Below are 16,898 nucleotides of genomic sequence, written 5' to 3' on the forward strand. Positions count from 1 at the left end.
ACGCAGTTGCGTCTGAATCTCGCGTACAGTTTAGAAGCCCCGGCATCACTGTGCCGGGGTGTCCACTTTAACATACCCCCGTTGTCAGCGGTGCCCAGGCGCTGCCTATTTCACTGTGGAACTACAAGTGCCACAGTGACATTGACCTGTCAGCGCCTGGGCAGCACTGCTGCTGCTGCTGGCCGGCAGCTACGCTGTTTACGTACAGCTAGAGCGGCACAAGCTCAGTCAGACAGAGCTAGAGCAGCACGCGCACAGTGAAACAGAGCCTCTGGCAGACTGCCAAGTTTCTGTTGCAGACTGTGCGCGCGGTGGCGCCGTGAAACTACAGAAGTACCGCCGAACAATAATGGTGTTAGTGATCAGAGCTCAGTCTCTGGGAAGGGAAGCGGTGCTGCTGCTGCGATAGAGCCGGGAGAGAAGAGAGAAGGGAGCTGGAAGCAGCTGATTGGCCGGTGTGGGTCAAGTAGCGCGGTGGTGGTGTCTCTGGCTGTGGCTGGCTGAGAGCTCAGGTGTCGGTAGGAGCAGTATTAGTCGGGATGCAGAGTAGACAAAGAGGGGAAGTGGTCTGGACAGAGGAGCGTTATTAGAAAACATGTACACGTATGAAGCAGTGGTAGAGCACCACTCCAGGATAATTGGATAGCTCCTGGCATATATTTTACCGCAGCTGATTGATACTGGACATAGTGTATAACACGGTCATTCACTGCCGTACTGATCAGTGCCCAATATGATAAGATAATGTTATAGTCACCTTATCCTCCCGTATCACTGGCCGGCAGCAGTGTCCCACGTACACCGGAGGGGAGAGGAGGATCCGGTTATATTTCTGCCTCCAGTTACAGGGATCATACAGCAAGTCACGGCAATACGGATTCTGCACCTGAGTATAAGGAGCACATGGTTATACGCACATGTGTAGTCAGCAGAGCGCACATGCCTGGCAGCATTGTAGGGTCTGACGTAACAGACAATTCTACTGATGGGTCAGACTCCTTGGCTCACTGACTGGGAGATTGAAGAAGTCATCAGGCTGATGGTCAGCAACATGGAGTCGCGTCCCCATGCTGAGGTGATCAGGACTCACCTCAAGGTCAGGACCCACAGTTTGAGAACCGCTGGCTTATATTATATGGGTAGAGATGGAAAACTAGGAGGAGTTTTAGCTCTAAACTGAATATAAATAACCCCATACACTACAGCGATATGGGCCAATTCCATCCATTGCGACTAATCGGGCTGAGAATGACATGTCATCGGGTCCGGTGCGCATCCTTTGGACCTGAGTGTGAGGCCGGACATGCATGTAGGTCTGACCTCTGGCACTGATCTCCCTCCCATCCGCGGCACAGAGGCCGCATGCGATACATCACATATGAAAGGAGCGCATACAATGTATCGCATGTGATCCTGCCGCACAGGATGGTCCCAGGTGGTTTGCAGGGGGATCGGATGGCCATACACAGCCCTGATACATCGCAGTAGTGTATGGCCAGCCTAATTATATCAAACATTTAAAATGGAACAATTTAGCAACAGTCTCATTAAGGCCACAGGGGAGACAGTATTAAGCTTATTTATCCATTTAGGCTTCTTTTTGCAAGAGTAACCTCCCACTGGGTGGGTGTATTATAATACATCGCCGCCCCACCGCAGAGATGCTAGCACATATGTACTAACATATGCGACTAGCATTGCAATGCGGTGTAGGAGTCCCCCGCGATAACAGGGATGTGGTGTGCTCCGTCACCTCCCTGGGTACCTCCTCCTCCTCCTGCGGCTGGAAGGACCTCCGGCTGCGTTGCTAGGGGGAGGATGTTACCTTCCGGGTCCAAGGCCAGGCTTTAGCCTAGGAAGGTATGCCAGGGGGGTCGGCATCTGTGGTGGGGGTCGGTGGAGGTGATAGAAGCCCATAGGCTTCTATCTGTGTGCGGGAGCACTATGTAATCCCCCGTTACTAAATACATACATGTGGTGCATCCTAAACATATAAAATTACCAGGTTTCTTTATTAATAAATGTTTCTCCGCATCTGTCAAAATTAGAAACCTCAGTATGTACCGGAGCGTCTGTAATATTTCTCCCCTCATATAACATTGGAGTAATGAGCGCTAAGAGATTCCTCTCACATCAGGACCACTGACCAGATTCTCTCAGCAGTCGTAGTTAGTCTCTGTGTGACCGTTGTGTAGTTATTTATCCATATTACCGATGTCTCGCTCTTATTTGCTGGGGCTGTCGTACTCCTCGTGGGTTCCCCCAACACTTCTATCTTAGCTTGCTGTATTGCTGTATATGAACATCCTCTTTGGAGAAATGTAACCATCATTTGATCCATTTGTCTGAGCTTCTCCTCTGGGTCACTGCAGATCCGGTGGAGTCATAGATACTGGGAGAGAGAGGGAGCCCTTTCTTTAAGGATTGAGGGTGGTGACTATTGGCCAATAGTATGGCACACATACACTAGGGCAATTCACTTGTGATTTGGGGCGCCATTTATCAAATAATATTTGCGGCTAAATCCCAGAAAATACCCGTTTTCGGGGGTTAGCCACAAATATTAAGTATCACCCCAATGTATCAAAGGGGGACCGCAGCAGGAATCTCCGATCGCTGCTGCGATCCCCCTGCAGCGCCGCCGGTCGCATGCCCCACATTGGGCACCCCGGCTTTGCATCCCTTGGCTATCGCCATTCTGGAATGGTGATAGCCCATGGCTACGGGATCGCACTGCCGAGCAGGGCAGTGCGGTCAGAGGAGTCGGCGGGGGTCAACACATAACCGCGCATGCGCAGCCCCCCCCCCCAGCTTCCGGGTCAGCACTTTACAGGGATTGGCTCCTTTTGGAGCTCTGTCCCTGTAGTCAGGGATGATACATCCCTGTGATGTGTCCGCATTTTACAATGTGATCCTGGCCGGTAATATTCCGCCCAGATCCCAGTGTAAATGCGATCATGATAAATGGGCCCCTTGGTCACTTTTCATATGATTGCGGTGATATAGTCCATGAAACGCGTCCAAATCAAATGTGACTGACATCAGGGGGGAAATTTACTAAGAATACAAATACAATATTTCGTATTCGTATTCTTAATAGGAATGACTACGACTGCATACGGCTGTTTCCGCAGTATGCAAATTCATGTTCCGGAGGGGAATTTATAAATCAGTCAAATACGACTGCTCTGTAACCCTCCGATGGCGTAATGATTCGTATTAGCGCCGTATATATGGTCAGATGTGTAAAAAAAATTGGTAAAATAAATAACCCCGGAGCACCGGACCCCAGACCCTGGACCATGGAGGCCCAGACCCAGGAGCACCGGACCCAGGGACCTACCGACGGGCTCAAGATAGGTAAGTATCAGTATGTGTGGGCTTTGGATGTGGTGTGTGTTTATTTTACTATTTTTCATACTGTGGAACTACAAGTGCCAGCGGGCCCTTTAATGCCCCGCATGCTGGGACTTGTTGTTCTCCAAGTCCCTGCTTGCGGTGGGGCTTGTTGGGACTCATAGTTCCACAGTATTAGACAATACTTTATTCTATTTTTTACACTGAATCAGCCCGGTGAGCACCGCCCAGGGGCATCAGGGACAGCACCAGGCTTCAGCCTGGTCAGGTAAGTCCTGGAGGGGGGACCCCTTTATTGGGGGGTCCCCAATCCCCCAGGACCCCTGGCCAGGCTGACTGGTCAGTAGGGTGATGTTTTGGCCGCGAGACCTTATATAATAAGTGGCCCCCGGCTGTGGCATCACCCTGCTGGCTGGTTTGGCCTGGGGCTGGTTCATAAAATACGGGGGACCCCTACTCATTTTGTCCCCTGTATTTTGTAAACCAGCCCCGGACCTGGAGCATGGGGCTGGTTTAAAAAAAAACAAAAAACGGGGAACCCCTATTTGCCGGGTTTCCTGATTTTTTTAATACCAGCCCCGGCTCTTTCAGCCTGGTGCAGGTTACGGCTGTGGGGGGACCCCACTCAGTTTTTTTTTTTGCAATTATTTTTTTTAAGTAAATGCCAAAAATACGAATTCACCTGTAGTAGAAGCTATAAATAGGAGTATAAAACAGAGAAGAACAATATAACTGCGCACGGGGAGAGGTAAAATACCTTATTTGACATTTATTACATAAAAATATTATGTTGCCTATTATGTTACACTCACACACATTACACATCGGAAACACAAACATAATCCTAATATATATATATATATATATAATGAATATTACCACTCTCAGGCAGCATACCTCCCAGCTGTCCCGCTTATCGCGGGAACGTCCCTTTTTTTGTCCCGCGGCGGGGGGGGGGGGCAGTTGGGAGTACCCCCACTGTGGTCCGTGAATAGATGAGGTGCACATGCTCACAGCATCAGTGGCGTCAGTTCGTCCCAGTTGCCCGGAGGTAAGATAAATATTGGTGCCCCCCAGCACACACACCATCTTATATAAATATATGTATGCATGTGTGTATGGTATGGATATTATGTTTAGATTAAAGAGAGTGGGACATCTATGGTCCTGCTAGGAGGGGGAGTCAGCCACAGAAGTGATATCAACGGCTTTCAATTAACTGATTTAAACTCACATGGGAAGAGAGGTGCCCACTTGGGAGCAGGAGCCCGGCAGCAGATGACTCCATTGCCTCCCAGAGTTCTGCCTCTGCACAGCGTCGATTCTTGCAGCCAGAGGGGCACACAGCGGTGAAAATGGGCGTGGCCTTGTAGCAGCATCACAGGAACAGGTCACGCCCCTTTTCAGTAGCCACACCTCCAAAAAAATTGTCACGCACGCGAGCAGTCCCAGGTTCCTTTCTATGAATGTTGGGAGGTATGAGTCAGCACCTATTACAGAGCTGTTAGGATATTAGTCAGCCAATAATATTCCTATAAGGAGTTAGTGTCCATCTCTGGTCAGTATATTAGTGTTCTGCAGCGTCTGCTGTAACCCCATCTACTTGTTACTAGCACTCAGCCCTGCAATGAGATATATATATACTAGGTGGTTCATCGCGCCCTACGGCGCTCTTCACACCGGCGTAAGGGGCTGCGCCCCCTTAATTTGTGAACGTTTGTATTGTGAGAAATATGGTTAGAATTGTATGTAAGATGCCTGTATTGCAGCTTGAGTTATAGGTGAAATGTGTTACACAGAGAGCATATGATGTGGAAGGGGGGTGTATTGTTTTGTTTAATTAAAAAGCGGTTACAGAGTAAGATGTACACTGATAGTGTGGAGGGTACAGTGACATTTGTGGGTGTGTGTGGGGGGGGCTCTGTGTGCGTGTTGTTGAGGTGTGTGTGTGTGTGCAATAGTATAGTAGGGTGTTTATGAATCAGCGGCTCCCCACTGGCGGAGGTCACGACACAGGAAAACAGGAGGCTGGGTAGTGATAGGGGTGTGTGGGCATAAGGGGGACTAAAGAGGAGGGTGGGGGACACTGTACAGCTTCTGCCAGTGGGTGAGGGTCCAGCGTGGCAGCACAGGACAGTGGCCCTGAGGCAGTGTCTCCTCCTACTGGGTGGGAGTTAGGGTGCATGAGAGAAGGAGGCTGGGCTATGAGGCATGATAGGGGTATGTGGGCAACACAGCGTCAGCGACTCCCCAGTGGTGGAAGTTACAGTTCAGGAGAGTAGGAAGCTGGGTAGTGATAGGGGTGTGTGGGTATGAGGGGGACTAAAGAGGAGGGTGGGGGACACCAGTAGCGCACGCAGGGGGGATTTCTGAGTACCCAGAAACCCCCTTGGAGTCTAAGGGCCCTAGTCTGAAAGCTGAGGGTCCCCTCTTTCCAAGGGTACAAGAATTTTAAAAATCGGCCCTTGGGAACCGGAGATATCTGACTTCAAAGCAGTGGTCCCCATCCAAGCCTATTAATTGCTCTTCCCAGTCAGATATTTCAGGTTCTGTCTGACTTAGAGTTTTTCTGAGGGTATATTCCAATAGCTGGGACTCTCCCCCCCTTTGATGGACACTAGTAGGTTGTCTCTATTGTTCCCAGAACCAGAGATATCAGCCTTCCAGCAGCTGGTTACTGCTCCAGCTCCACACACCTGGTATGTAGTTTTATATACTCGTTGGCAGATTGCTCTGCCTCCTGAAGTCTGATCCCCTAGTCCCCAATACCATTTGGTAGGTGGGGTTCTCTAGTTTTTAATTCCATTAAAATCAAAGCTTCCCCCACTCCTACCGCTGAAGGATCGGTAGGTGCCCCAATACATTGCTATGCCCAGGGGTCTACACTGCTGTTGACGCCCCTGTATATATATACACACACTAGGTGATTCATCGCGCCCTCCAGGCGCTCTTCACACCGTCGTGAGGGGCTACGCCCCATTAGATGTAGAAATATATGTGAGTGTGAGATCTAGTGTAATTGAGATAGAGATCGCAGAGAGAGATAGAAAGGGATCGCAGAGAGAGAGAGTGGTATCGCAGAGAGAGATAGGCCCTTATTCAGATCTGATTGCAGTACAAATTTGTTCTCAAAATGGGCAAAACCATGTGCACTGCAGGTGGGGCAGATGTAACATGTGCAGAAACAGTTAAATTTGGGTGGGGTGTTTTGAAACTGTAATCTAAATTGCAGTGTAAAAATAATGCAGCCAGTATTTACCCTGCACAAAAACAAAATAACTTCCTCAAATCTAACTCTTTCTATATATGTTACATCTGCCCAAACCCCCCCCCCCCTGCAGTGCACATGGTTTTGCCCATTCTGAGAACAAATTTGTACTGCGATCAGATCTGAATAATGGCCATAGAGTGGTATCGCAGAAAGATAGAGAGGGAGGGATCGCAGAGAGAGAGGGATCGCAGAGAGAGAGAGGGATCGCAGAGAGAGAGAGGGAATCCCTTTCGTGGGCACCCCTCCCCCCACCCGAGACCCCCCCTCCCGAAATTCACGGGCACCCCTCCCCCCACCAGCGACACACACACACACCCCAATTCACGGGCACCCCTCCCCCCACCCGTGACCCCCCTCCCGAAATTTGCGGGCACCCCTCCCCCACACCCCCCAATTCGCGGGCACCCCTCCCCTACCCGTGACCCCCCTCCCGAAATTCGCAGGCACCCCTCCCCCCACCCGCGACACACCCCCCCCCCAATTCACGGGCACTCCACCCCCCCCTCCCGAAATTCGCGGGCACCCCTCCCCCACCCGCGACCCCCCCTCCCGAAAATCGCGGGCACCCCTCCCCCCACCCGCGACCCCCCCCTCCCGAAAATCGCGCGCCCCCCCCCCTATGCCACCTTCAGCAGGGGCTGTACGCTGAGTACAGAAGTACTCACTGTGGATGTCTGACCAGGGAGGAAGGAGCTGGCAGGAGGAGAGAGTACACATGAGCCACTGCAGCAAAGGCATCCTGGGTCACAGTGTGCTCGGGTGGAGGGGGTGGTGTTCAGCCGTGGGGCGGGGTTTGGGTGGTATTTGGCCAGACATGGGGAGTGGTGGGAGAGTAAGGGGCAGGAGCTTTGTGTAAGACATAGGATGTGTAGAACTTGTAATGCAGGTTCTGCATTGTGGATAACGGTGGATGGGCCTGTCAATCACCCGTGGAACCCCGCCCACCATTACCTACACTGCTTTTGAGTGACGGATCTGGATAGAGATATAGATATATATATATATATATATACACAGGTTGAGTATCCCTTATCCAAAATGCTCGGGACCAGGAGAATTTTGGATAACGGATTATTCCGTATTTCGGAATATTTTAATATTTCAATGATGTATTTTGAAGTATCTTGCATTTATGCTGTATAAACACATAATATACACACAAATATATTTTATTACCACATAAAATACACACAAATATATTTTAATTGTTCAAAAAACAAGGTTTCAAAACGTGAAACAAAATGTGTGTACTATCTCAGATATTGAATTTGAATGCCAAGCAATCATTGTCTTGCACATATATAGTGCCAGTTACATATCATGTCCCCAGTGATGCTGTTACAAATGTCCCCAGTGAGTTTTTAGCAAAAAAAAAATTTTTTTTTCACTTTCTGGAATGTCCGTATTTCGGAATAATTCGGATATTCGATATATATATATACATATATACATATATATATATATATATATATATATATATATATATATATATATATATATATATATATATATATATATATATATATATATATATATATCTCAAAAGAAGAAATCCGGCACTCCACCAAAAGTATGAGCTGTACTTGCTCCGGTGCCTTCCCAGGTTCAAAGACCCAATGTAGTAGAATGGCAATAAGGCGTCACTCGGAGACTGCGTGAAGTTTCAAAGCTTTATTGTGGTGACCAATCTCCGAGTGACGCCTTATTGCCATTCTACTATATATATATATATATATATATATATATATATATATAATTATTATTATTTATATACATTTTGTCTATCTATAATACTTTAACTGACCCAGCATATACTGGGTCACCTAAGTGTCCATCTCCGTGCTTTGCTCCGCCCCTCTGGAAACCCCCTTCTGAAAATCCTGCGTTTGCCACTGGACACTGTGCAGCTTCTGCCAGTAGGTGAGGGTCCAGCGTGGCAGCACAGGAGTACAGGACGGTGGCCCTGAGTCAGTGTCTCCTCCTACTGGGGGGGGGAGTTAGGGTGCATGAGAGAAGGAGGCTGGGCTATGAGGCATGATAGGGGTATGTGGGCAACACAGCGCCAGCGACTTCCCAGTGGTGGAAGTTACGGTTCAGGAGAGCAGGAAGCTGGGTAGTGATAAGGGTGTGTGGGCATACGGGGGACTAAAGAGGAGGCTGGAGGACAGACGCCATCGATGGTTGGCATTGATGGCGATTTTGCACCCTGCCATCGATAGTAGTAACATATTACTTGGATAACCATCGATTGTTGTAGCTATCGATGGTCATCCATTATATCTGACTGAAAAGGCCGTGGGTCAATCAGAACTTGGTGGCGGGACTTCCGGGTTTGGGGGGCGGAGCTCTGCTCCGTGTCCCGGTGGCGGTGGTCCACAAATCACGGGAGGGAAGTGTGTCGCGGGGGGCTCTGCGAATCGCAAGAGATTTAAAAAAAATTTGAACCTTGATTGGTTCTCCTTTGCCATCGATGTAGGGAAACCATCTGGTCCTCCCACATCAATGGAAAAGTATTCAACATCAGCCACAAACCATTGATTATTTGAAATCATTGATGGTCGATGGGCATCCCTGGAACTGGAGGTGGTGGGGGACAGTATGCAGCTCCCAGCAGTGGGTGAGCGTCTCCTCCCACTGGGAGGGAGTGAGCGTGCATGAGAGCAGGAGGCTGTATAATAGTGGTATGTGGGCAAGACATTGATAAAAGTTGTGGCGCTGGTGCAGAGGACCGTGGGGACACTTCTGGCAGTAGGGTAACCTGCAGTATGGTAGCCAGGGCCGGATTTCCCACCTAGGGGCGGCACCTGCTTGTGACGGTACAGGATCCCCCATTCTCACGGGGGTACGTGAAATGCGGGAGCGGGGTCGCGGTGGTCCGCTGGGGGGTGGAATTGCTAGAAGGGGGTCAGGGGGGTCTGCAAATTGCGGGAGAGGTGTGCGGGGATCCGCGATTAGCGGGAGGGGTGGGGGTCCGCAAATCATGGGAGGGGGCAGGGGGGGGCTTGAATCGCGGGAAGGGAGGTCCACAAATTGCGGGAGGGGGGATGTCGGGTCAGTGAATTGTGGGAGGGGGGGGGGTCGGTGAATCGCGGGAGGTGCTGTGAATCAAGGGAGGAGGGGGCGCAGGGGGGTTGGCGTGGGGGTCCGTGAATCGCAGGAGCGGGCATGAATTACGGGAGAGGGGCCGCGAATCGCGGGAGGGGGTCTGCAAATTGCGGGAAGGGGCGCAGAATGCCGAGGGGGTCCGAAAATCGCGGGAGGGGGGGGGGGTCGCGGGGGGGGCCCGCGAATCGTGTAAGGGGGGGTCGCGGGGATCCTGCGAATCGCGGGGGGCAGGAGGTGCCGAGGGGGTCCGCAAATCGCGGGAGGGGGGAGCTACGGGGGGTTCCGTGAATTGTGGGAGGGGGCGGGGGGCCGCGAATTGCAGGAGGGGGGGTGCGTGGGGTGCCGTGAATTGCGTGAATCGCGGGAGGGGGGGTCCACAAATTGAGGGAGGGGGTCTGCAAATTGCGGGAGGGGGGGTGTGAATCACGGGGGTGGGGTTCGCTAATCGCGGGAGGGGGGGTGCCGAGGGGGTCCGCAAATTGCGGGAGGGGGCACTACGGGGGGGTTCCATGAATCGCGGGAGGGGGCGAGGTCCGCAAATCACGCGGGGGAGGGGGGGCTAGAATCGCGGGAGGGGGCGCGAATCGCAGGAGGGGGTGTTGCAAATCGCAGGAGGGGGGTGCCGTGAATCGCGGGAGGGGGCAGTGGTCCGCAAATCCCGGGAGGGGGTGGGGGGTTGCCTCGAATCGTGGGAGGGAGGGTCGCGGGGGTCCCGCGAATCGTGGGAGGGTCCCATGAATCACGGGAGGGGGGTCCCACGAATCGCGGGAGGGGGGTCGCGGAGGTACGTGGGGGGTGCTGGCAGAGGGGGGTGGGGTGCAGGAGTAATGGTGGATGGTGGCTGTGGAGTAATGGTGGATGGTGGGCGTGTACTGCAGCCCTGGTTGGGCGGGGGGAGGTGATGTCAAGGGGGTGGAACGTTATACACATAAAAACATTATACACATAAAACACTGGTCTTTTCCCTGGGGGGGGGGGGGTTTGTGTATCCCGCTGGGCGGGAACGTTATATACACAGGGGATGAGTGACAGATCTGGCTAAATATATAAGAGATACTGGTTCCCTTATAGAGAGCAGTCAGTGTGGTTGATGCGGTTATCGCAAGTTAGTAGAACAGACATATATAACACAGTACTCGGCATGGTCAGACTAATCACATACCTTGCTGGGTATTACAGACCCCTGAGGACCAAAGTAATCCGGGTCTCCCAGCTGCTGGCACCTATGTGTAAGTACAGCAGTGTCACCAACTCTGAAATGAAAGACAAGCAACCACAAAGTGAAAAACAAGGCAAAAACAAAAAATCCTATCCAGGGTGAGATTAGTGCAGCAGTCCCCGTCCTCCCCCTCCCTGCTGCTGCTGCACCTCTGATAAGTCTGTGTTCTCAGCCCGAGTACAGGGTGAGATTAGTGCAGCAGTCCCCCGTCCTCCCCCTCCCTGCTGCTGCTGCACCTCTGATAAGTCTGTGTTCTCAGCCCGAGTTCAGTGTGAGATTAGTGCAGCAGTCCCCGTCCTCCCCCTCCCTGCTGCTGCACCTCTGATAAGTCTGTGTTCTTAGCCCGAGTACAGGGTGAGATTAGTGCAGCAGTCCCCCGTCCTCCCCCTCCCTGCTGCACCTCTGATAAGTCTGTGTTCTCAGCCCGAGTACAGGGTGACATTAGTGCAGCAGTCCCCCGTCCTCCCACTCCCTGCTGCTGCTGCACCTCTGATAAGTCTGTGTTCTCAGCCCGAGTTCAGTGTGAGATTAGTGCAGCAGTCCCCGTCCTCCCCCTCCCTGCTGCTGCACCTCTGATAAGTCTGTGTTCTTAGCCCGAGTACAGGGTGAGATTAGTGCAGCAGTCCCCCGTCCTCCCCCTCCCTGCTGCTGCACCTCTCATAAATCTGTGTTCTCAGCCCGAGTGCAGGGTGAGATTAGTGCAGCAGTCCCCGTCCTCCCCCTCCCTGCTGCACCTCTGATAACTCTGTGTTCTCAGCCCGAGTACAGGGTGAGATTAGTGCAGCAGTCCCCCGTCCTCCCCCTCCCTGCTGCTGCTGCACCTCTGATAAGTCTGTGTTCTCAGCCCGAATTCAGTGTGAGATTAGTGCAGCAGTCCCCGTCCTCCCCCTCCCTGCTGCTGCTGCACCTCTGATAAGTCTGTGTTCTTAGCCCGAGTACAGGGTGAGATTAGTGCAGCAGTCCCCCGTCCTCCCCCTCTCTGCTGCTGCACCTCTCATAAATCTGTGTTCTCAGCCCGAGTACAGGGTGAGATTAGTGCAGCAGTCCCCGTCCTCCCCCCTCCCTGTGGCTGCTGCACCTCTGATAAGTCTGTGTTCTCAGCCCGAGTAGAGGGTGAGATTAGTGCAGCAGTCCCCCATCCTCCCCCTCCCTGCTGCTGCTGCACCTCTGATAAGTCTGTGTTCTTAGCCCGAGTACAGGGTGAGATTAGTACAGCAGTCCCCCGTCCTCCCCCTCCCTGCTGCTGCACCTCTGATAAGTCTGTGTTCTCAGCCCGAGTACAGGGTGAGATTAGTGCAGCAGTCCCCCGTCCTCCCCCTCCCTGCTGCTGCACCTCTGATAAGTCTGTGTTCTCAGCCCGAGTACAGGGTGAGATTAGTGCAGCAGTCCCCCGTCCTCCCCCTCCCTGCTGCTGCTGCACTTCTGATAAGTCTGTGTTCTCAGCCCGAGTACAGGGTGAGATTAGTGCAGCAGCCCCCCGTCCTCCCCCTCCCTGCTGCTGCACCTCTGATAAGTCTGTGTCCTCAGCCCGAGTACAGGGTGAGATTAGTGCAGCAGTCCCCCGTCCTCCCCCTCCCTGCTGCTGCACCTCTGATAAGTCTGTGTTCTCAGCCCGAGTACAGGGTGAGATTAGTGCAGCAGTCCCCCGTCCTCCCCCTCCCTGCTGCTGCTGCACTTCTGATAAGTCTGTGTTCTTGTGACACCCCAGACTTTGGTAGTGCCCCTTTAGTGTACCCAGCCTGGGGGTGCCCCGTTTTCCCCAGGACTTTGACTGTGTGCTGTGCCCCACTGGCGGGTTGCTAGGCAACCAAACCCAACAACCGGATGGAGGCAGGACCCTGAAGGGTTAACCCCCTGCGCTCGTAGAAGCGCGCGAAGAGAGAGGCCTGGGATTGGAGGGCTGTGAGCGCGAAGGAGAGGAGGAGGGGTGTACCGAGGAGAGAAGAAGGTGAAAGGCGGGGTTACCTGCGGAGAAGGTCCGGCAGCGCGTGGCGTATCAAGAGAGAGCCCCGCCGCGACGAAGGAGCACGGCAGCGTGGGAAGTATCCAGAGGCCCCGGAGAGAGAAGAACAGGGCGCAGGGTGAAGCAGCCAGCCGCGGCTTGCAGAGTGTCCCGGCGTCCAGCAGAGCGAGCGCAGCGTGAAGTCCCGGCAGCGTGAGCGCAGAGAGGAGACCCGGCGGCGTGAGTGACAGGCGGCAATATCCAGCCGCGTCACCGCATGAGCGCCCCGGCTCCCAGCAGCAGAGACGCAGAGACCAGCGGGGAAGGCACCGAGTGAAACCCCACAGAAGGAAGACGCCGCAGCAGCACCCAGCCTTCACAGCCTCCTACCTTCCGGCGTGCGGAACCGCGCTGACGCGTAGCGCCCCCCTCCCGCATCCAGGCAGAGGGAGAGAGGGGAACTACAAGGCCCAGCATCCCGCAGACCGCTCTGGAGATCAGCCCCAACGGAGTCCAGACAGCAGGTGCTGCAACAAAACGTAAGTGCTACCCGGCAAGCCAGGCCTGCACCCCAACCTCCAGCCCACCTGAGCCCTCACTAACTGAACTGCTGCCCAGCAAGCCAGGCTTGCACCACCAACCTCTGGCCCACCTGAGCCCGCACCAGGCTGAAGGGAGACCTGCCACCCTGATCCACCCTTGCAGCCAGCACTCCACTGAGGACCCCTCTACCAGGCCCTTATTAACCCTGAGACAGTAAAGAGCCCCAGGAGACAGAAGGTTGCCTCCCTTTAAGTCACAGCCTTACACCAAGAGCTCACTGAGCGTATCCCCATAGCCCACTGGGGTATCAGGAGAGACTCCCTTAATTTATGGACAAGCCGACCCTGCAGTGAGTCCCCCAATGCACCTTTGTTGATAGCCTCTGCACTGTGGAGTAAACTTGCTGAAAAGTTGATTGTGGTCCCAGCTCAGGAGACTACTAAGCTTACAGCGCCATCTTGTGGCGCAACTAGGAACTGCCTTGCCCCTTTGTTCCGGAATCCTGCCCCTTTAAAGTTGTCCCCTTCGCCACCTTGAAGGAGTGTTATCTCACGTGCCTTGAACCTGGCGCAGGATTACCTGAGGCCTCCAACGGACCTTAAACCCCTATGCATAGGTGCTGTCGTCAAGACAGTTTAGTATAAGTATCTGGGTACCCAGTCACGTGACCGTGTTTACAGTATAGTCTTAATGTGTAGTCCTAAATGTTACTGTGATTGATGTGCTGCAGTAATTTGTTATAACCTGTTATTGTCATATTTTGCCGTCACAGTGAATGTATTGATTTAGCATTACCTGCCTTAGATGTGTTAATTGGCTAGGGAACTGATTAGATCGTTATTTGTGCCTTGTTCTATAACCTCGCCTCTGACAAAAATTGCACGTTGCTACTCTGATTACTATTGTGGGTGAACCCGCTGGTTATCCGCTCAGGTATTATCGTGGTTGTTAATAAATACCTTTGAACCGCTATTTTAGTCTCATTCCTGTCTTGGCTGAGGCTCAGGCCGAAAGGACACGTCGCGCTCAAGACACCCAAGGTTAAGGTAAAGGGTTACTGGCCGTCTTTTCCGGTGTACCACATCTAACTTTGGCGTCCACGAACAGGACCGGAAAATGTCGGAAGACGGTACCCCAATACCATCACCCCGCAGACGTCTCCCACCACTACCGGAAGACAAAGAACCGCCAAAGGCAGCGGCAGCACAGATCACGATGCCCTACTACTTCGGGGCCACGTGGCTCCTCACATTCTCTGGAGATACGCGGACGAAAGGCACAAGCACTTTCAAGGCATTCAAGGACCGCATGAACTCGACGTTCACCCTATACCAACTGAACGAAGAACAAAGCAAAGAGATACTGATGGCACAACTGAGAGGGTCCGCCCTGAGAGAAGTGAAATCATGGTCAAAAGGCGACAGAGAGACGGCGGACAAGATCTTGAAAAAACTGGCAAAGATCTTCGATGCCAAAACCGTGCCAATGCTGAAGAGCAGGTTATATGCCAGGAAGCAGAAACAAGGAGAATCACTGCGTGATTTCGCACTGGCATTATACGAGGCCATGAAGGCAGTCCAAGCCGCAGACCCAAGAGAAGTGCAATTGGCGGACGAAATGCTGATAGACCTCTTCGTAGAAGGGGCGAGAGAAGAGACCACCCGCGCCCAGCTCCGAATGATAAAGCGACAAGAACAAGGCTGCACCTTCGAGGAACTCAAAGAATCAGCACTACAGGTGTTGGAAAAAATCCAGAACGAAGAGCCGGAAGAAGGAGCTACGGCGGGAGAAGAAGAGGCGGAGGACCACTGGGAAGCCAGACACCAGGGACCTGGTAGTGCGAAGAAGAGAACAGTACTTCAGGAAGCGCAATCGCCGGCAGGCCCAGATCCATTGTCCGCTATAAATAGCAAACTCACAGAATTGACCCTAAACATGGCCAGAATGGGGCAAAGGCTGGAGCAGAGCGAAGCTAGACAAAATGAGTGGCGCCCGCGAAGAGAAAGAGGAGGAGGAAGACCGCGGTGGAGTACACCCCGAGAATCGGGAAGACGATCGACCGACCGGTTCGACGACGAAGGCAGACCAATCTGCCGGAGATGTAACCAAAGCGGCCACGTTGAGAGAAACTGCCCTCAGGGCGATTTAAACGGGGAGACCCCGAGGAGGAGGACCGACCCTCGGGAGGAGACCCGCTACTAGGTCCCCCGAAAGAAGACTGGTGGCCTCGCTTCGTAGGGAAGTGCCCCCAAATCAGTGTTGAGATCGATGGGGTGACAATGGAGGCGCTACTGGACACTGGCTCTCAAGTTTCAACTATCAAGCTGGAGGAATTTGACCGCCACTGGCCCAGAGAGAACATTGTCGCACCCCCCACCACGTGGCTCCACCTGTTGGCAAGTAATGGTCAACCCATCGACTATCAAGGCTACTGGGAGACAGATGTCAAGATAGGCAAAACCACCCTACAGAGACAAGGCTGCCTAGTCACGACCGCCCATTGTGGACACCTGCCCCCGATGATCCTGGGGATGAATATCCTCAAACACTGTCCAGAAGAGATGGTCGAGGCCCTGAAGAAAGGGATGAGGACAGCTGGCCCTAGAGATAAGAAGACGATGCAGCGGACGATGCGGGTTCTTGAAGGACAACGGAGGTTTACAGACGACCGAGGCGAAGTCGGCAAAGCTCGGGTCGCAGACCGACGACCGATCCTGCTCCTGCCTAATTCGGAACACATCATCTGGTGTAAGGCCAGGATTGGCCCAGGAGGAGGAGCATACGATGCCATCCTGGAACCTTATGAACATGACGGCCACCCACCGTTTGCTGTGGCCAGAACGTTGGCTCGAGTCCAGGACGGTAGGGTACCGGTCCGAATTGTCAATCCTCACAATTACCCGATCAAGCTCCATCAACATTGCCCAGTCGCCCGAATCTTCCAGGTCGACTTCCAGGACGTGGTTGGGCATAACGTGACCTCTGTGACGGACGGCGAGGGAAACGAGGAGAGCCCACCAGATGGGGGTGGTGAGAAAGTGTGGTGGGAAGACATCAAAATAGGAGGCCCCGACACCACTGACCCAGAACGCCAAGGCGTCCTCGAGATCGTCAGGAGGAATGCGGTGGCGTTTAGCCAAAGCCCGTCCGATTTTGGAAGAGCGAAGGATGTGTGCCACTACATCTCGACAGGGACCAACCCTCCCATCAAGGAGAGGCATCGGCCTATCCCTCCCGCGATGTACCAGCCGGTGAGGAAGATGATTGACGAGATGAAGGAAGCGGGAGTCGTACGAGAAAGCCATAGCCCATGGGCCTCTCCGATAGTCATCGTGAAAAAGAAAGACGGCAGTCTACGGTTTTGCGTTGACTATCGCAAGCTCAACGCGGTGACCCACAAAGACGCCTATCCACTGCCCCGCATAGAGGAGTCGCTGACAGCGTTGAAGACCGCGGCCTTC

At 53.1% G+C, this 16,898-nt stretch overlaps 1 protein-coding gene across 2 annotated transcripts in view; it reads right to left on the reverse strand.

The window, feature by feature from the left end:
• LOC146053359 (uncharacterized) overlaps positions 1 to 16,898 on the reverse strand; it is a 45,018-nt gene that overhangs the window by 17,070 nt on the left and 11,050 nt on the right. The window contains exons 2-3 of one of the 2 annotated variants that reach the window (XM_083167995.1): positions 10,896 to 10,986; positions 758 to 886 (exon numbers count right to left, since the gene is read on the reverse strand). The exons of the other annotated variant lie outside the window; for it this stretch is intronic. The gene's annotated coding sequence lies outside the window, so the exon portion shown is untranslated. The remainder of the gene's footprint in view (positions 1 to 757; positions 887 to 10,895; positions 10,987 to 16,898) is intronic. 2 annotated transcript variants of the gene reach the window in all.

The sequence above is a fragment of the Crinia signifera genome, unplaced genomic scaffold (assembly GCF_055691185.1).
Source record: "Crinia signifera unplaced genomic scaffold, ASM5569118v1 HAP2_SCAFFOLD_159, whole genome shotgun sequence".
Lineage (NCBI taxonomy): Eukaryota > Metazoa > Chordata > Amphibia > Anura > Myobatrachidae > Crinia > Crinia signifera.